Source organism: Bos indicus x Bos taurus, chromosome 9 (genome assembly GCF_003369695.1).
Source record: "Bos indicus x Bos taurus breed Angus x Brahman F1 hybrid chromosome 9, Bos_hybrid_MaternalHap_v2.0, whole genome shotgun sequence".
Taxonomy (NCBI): domain Eukaryota; kingdom Metazoa; phylum Chordata; class Mammalia; order Artiodactyla; family Bovidae; genus Bos; species Bos indicus x Bos taurus.
The window spans coordinates 92,302,068-92,307,106 of record NC_040084.1 but is presented as its reverse complement, the minus strand read 5'-3'; positions in this window follow the sequence as shown (position 1 = coordinate 92,307,106).

Genomic DNA, 5,039 nt, shown 5'->3' with positions numbered 1-5,039 from the left:
CCCTTTTCCTCCTGGCCCCAATCCCTCCCAGCATCAGAGTCTTTTCCAATGAGTCAACTCTTCACATGAGGTGGCCAAAGTACTGGAGTTTCAGCTTTAGCATCATTCCTTCCAAAGAACACCCAGGGCTGATCCCCTTTAGAATGGACTGGTTGGATCTCCTTGCAGTCCAAGGGACTCTCAAGAGTCTTCTCCAACACCACAGTTCAAAAGCATCAATTCTTCAGCACTCAGCTTTCTTCACAGTCCAACTCTCACATCCATACATGACTACTGGAAAAACCATAGCCTTGACACTAGACGGACCTTTGTTGGCAAAGTAATGTCTCTGCTTTTCAATATGCTGTCTAGGTTGATCATAACTTTCCTTCCAAGGAGTAAGTGTCTTTTAATTTCATGGCTGCAGTCACCATCTGCAGTAATTTTAGAGCCCAAAAAAATAAAGTCTGACGCCGTTTCCACTGTTTCCCCATCTATTTCCCATGAAGTGATGGGACCGGATACCATGATCTTCGTTTTCTGAATGTTGAGCTTTAAGTCAACCTTTTCAGTCTTCTCTTTCACTTTCATCAAGAGGCTTTTTAGTTCCTCTTCACTTTCTGCCATAAGGGTGGTGTCATCTGCACATCTGAGGTGACTGATATTTCTCCCGGCAATCTTGATTCCAGCTTGTGCTTCTTCCAGCCCAGCGTTTCTCATGATGTACTCTGCATATAAGTTAAATAAGCAGGGTGACAATATACAGCCTTGACGAACTCCTTTTCCTATTTGGAACCAGTCTGTTGTTCATGTCCAGTTCTAATTGTTGCTTCCTGACCTGCATATAGGTTTCTCAAGAGGCAGGTCAGGTGGTCTGGTATTCTAATCCCCTTGGAAGAGCGTGCCTGCTGGAGAATACAAGCAGAGATGAGAGAAATGAATTTCAGGTGGGTGTTCATCTGCCCTGATTAGCTGAGTTGTATTTTCCTAGTTTTCTTTCTCTTTCCATTGGATGTGGCCCTTAGTTGAAGATCCTTTTCTGAATGCATGTTGACTCCCTGCAACCTGGGATTTCCTGAACTATGTAGGTAGACTCAGCGTGTCTCATCCAGCTGTATTGTATTTTCATCTTCCCAAATCTGCCCCTGTCCCTTCCAAGGTCCGATGCTTCTAAGAGTCATTTTTTGTGCTGTGCTCACCACCAATCTTCCCCAGAAACCTTGAGTAACTTAAGGCACAAGTTTCAGTTCTCTTTCCTACCATCTATCAAGGACAATTGCACAGATCCTGTATCCAACCCCTGTTATCTCTTGGGCCACAAGAGTACCCAGTGTTGTCAATCCTCAGGGGCAGGTAGATAGTTCTGGAGCTCCAGTGAGGATACACACATCTACCCACATAGTAAATCAAAGAACAATGAACCAAAACACTCACCATCAAAAAGAAACATGTTTTCTTCTTTTTGTCTTTCCTCTTCTAATCTTGATATCAAACATATCATAGTGAAAAAGAACTATCCAGATATTCTTTTTTTTTGCTGTGCCAGGTCTTAGTTGCAGCATGTGGGATTTAGTTCCCTGATGAGGGATCAAACCCTGGCCCCCTGCTTCTGAAGCACAGCATCTTACCCACTGGACCACCAGGGAAGTCCCTATCCAGATATTCCTGCATCCCAGTAGGACAAAATTCAGAGCTCAATACCAAGTACAAGTGTTTTATGTTAGAATAATGAGCTTCTCTGGATATAAATTGGGTATATTTTGGTATAATACATATATGTAACATGTATGCTAATATATTACTATCAATATATTATAATGGTGTATTTTTCTGCAGGGTAGGCTATAACATATATGTCTTAGTGGTTGTAAAAGTTGATGTCACTCAAATCTAAAACATTTTTTCAATCACAGAGTTATAAATGATATTATCAATGTAGTTGATGCTAACATTTGCTAAACCAACTTTTCTAATGATATTCATTTATGACACAAATACAACAGTAAAACCAAATGCGGGAAGAAATAGAAATAGGTGTGTAATAGAAAAGAGAGGGATACCTAAGGATATAAATTTAATTTGATTTTGGCTTTCCTGTAGAGTCGTTTATGGTAGGACCTTACTGCTGGTAGCTCTGGTGATCTAGGAAGGAGGTTCTCCAGTTTTCCTCTCCATGGCTCTCAGCTACTCGTGACCTGAAGTCAATCTCAGACTGAAAGTGAATCCTCAGGATAGTTGGAATACAGAGCTATCACAGATAAATGGTTCTTCACTCTGCACACTCAGGGCAAAGTCAGATCTATCAGTATAAGGCAGAAGACGGTCGTATGGAACTCCACTCATGAGACAAAAGTGGAAGAAAGAATGTGTGTGTTTGAGATGAAAAAAGAACAAAGTTGTAGGGGTCTCCAGTAGAACAACCATCTTATGGAACATTTAACAGAAAAACCCGAGCAAACTTTTTGGCCAACTCAATATTAACCTTTTGAAGAATGAAATCCCTGTATTTCTCACTTCAAAGAACTATTTGCACCATCTCTGCTGTGACATATTATCAAATATTTATTTTGAATGTAAGTGGAAAGTTCTCAAGGTGTAATAGGAACATTGCTAGAATTAGAACCAGAGGGTTTTATTGTCTGTCTGCTACTTCCTGGCTGTGTGGTATGAAGCAAGTTATTTAACCTCTTTAAGCCTGTTTTTTTGTTTGTTTTTTCTTTTTTTTTTTTTTATTCCAAATCCTTCTGAGCCTATTCAGCTCAGTTCAGTTGCTCAGTCATGTACGACTCTTTGCAACCCCATGAATTGCAGCATGCCAGGCCTCCCTGTCCATCGCCAACTCCTGGAGTCCACCCAAACCCATGTCCATTGAGTTGGTGATGCCATCCAACCATCTCATCCTCTGTCGTCCCCTTCTCCTCTTACCCTCAATCTTTCCCAGCATCTGAGCCTATTCATTTATCAGTAAAATGGGAATAGTAATTATAATGCATCCATTACAAAGTTGCTATAGGGATTCATAAGATAACGTAGCTAAAAAATTTTTGTGAAATTTTAGTGTTATGCTAATGGCAGTTATTAGCAATTCTCTACAACCAGTGGCATGTATTTATTTATGTTGAGATTGAGCTCAGCTCACACAAGAATGAGCACGCTCACTTGGGCAGTTGTGGGATAATTTGGGAAGACTTCTGCTCAATGTTTGGGGGGTCAGGGTCTGTGGAAGGGGGCAGTTTGACTTGCAGGAGGCTATATGAAGGGGATTGGCTTTGTAGAAACTATCTCTGTCTGACTCTGGATTCCAACAACCTTCCAGAACTTACAGTGTTAGGGGTTTGGTACCTATAAAAAATATCCTTCCAGTGGCTTCCTTGCTAGAGAAAAGTGGGTGAGAGCCTCACTGATTGAGAACCTGGTCCCACCTCAGTCTCACCCAGCTGCCACTGGGTGACACTGGGAAGAATGATGGTTTGAGTCGTTCCACCCAGACCCTCAGGTGTCCCTGAAGGTCTGAGCACAGCAGTCCCTGGTCATCACTAGTTCAAAGCGCTGAACTAGTTCACTACTTTCATCACTAGCTCACTACTTTCTTGTCAAAGCAGACAAGAAAAATGGGATCAGTGACCGACAGGGTCTTGTGTTTAGTTTACTTCATCCTGCTCCTCAGCCTGCCTCTTTTTCTTAACCTTTCTTTCCTTGGTCTAGGCATTTCTTCAATTTTTTACCCCCTTTAGCAAACCCTCTTTCTTTCCTTTGGACGTCCTTCCTTATCTCACCCTTTTAAAATCATTCCTCTCCCTTTCCCTTTAAATGGTCATTGTAGTAAATCAAAACACTTCAATATTTCCTACACAAAATAAGGTTTTAGACTCCCTGTTCTTAAAGCATATAAACAAAAAAGATTTACAAATCTCTCTTAAAATGAAGTTAGGTTGGTTTATTTAATGTAATGATCATTTTTTTATGTCAGAAGCCCTTGGTGAGAATTTTAACTGAAAGCAGTTTTAAGTGTAAAAAATCCACAACTGTCACCACAAAGAATTCCTAAAAAGCTTCATCGCAAAACATACAATTGAAAAGCAGATTGTATTGTCCCCTAGAAACAAGTTTGTAATTAGGGGTTGTGTTCTTGATCAAGGACTTAAATCCAATAAATCATAGATATGAGCAACAATAAGTCATAAAGGAAAAGACACAACAATAAAATTTTATAGTCATTTGAAATAGTAAAATTTGGCCCCAGGTCTTATAAATGAACAAAAATAGAACAGGCATGGTGATTATGAAAGAACCCTAACCTGCTATTAAGTACATTGATCACATAAAAATACAGCTCTAACTTGCCATAAATTTGACCAAAAGTTAATGTATCTATAATGGATATTAAACATGTAATTAACAATAATTTTATTTGCTGTCCTTGACTTCAGAAAAACTTTCTAGGGAGCTTTAGGGTGAGCTGAGCCTCCTTACAAAGCCAGCTGGTGAGCACGAACTTGAGCAGGGCGCAGTGTTGGCCTTGGGTGGGGTTCCATTTTACACTCATAAGTGAACTGAGAAGATGCTAATTAAATTTGTAGGGGATGTTCCACAACTTTCAAATCTTGGTTAAAGTTAATAAGGATCTGGAAAAGTGGACAGATCTCAACAGAGATTCAGTAGGGATTTATGATGAGATTGTCAGCTCAAAGAAGAACAAACCACCTATTATCAAAGAAGTATTACCTGAGTGCTCATCAAGCTAAGGAATATACGACTGTGGGTAAGAGGTTTAAAAGTAGTAACCGGGCTGATCATAGAGAAATTCAATACCCTAAGTTAACAGACACAAATAAACATGAAATAGGCACATGTGACATGTATAACACACAGACACTAAGTAGGCAATAAAAGCAGTAACGCTAAGGTTTGAGGGTCCCCCAGCCCCTCTGCTGACTACGGCAGAGCACATAGCCCTGTGGGGTCACCCACCGTGAGTCACTTTCTGTTGAGTTTCAGGGCTGTCTTCCTGCTCGGCTGAGTATCTTCATGTGTTCTTATGTGTTCCCATTTTCTACCTA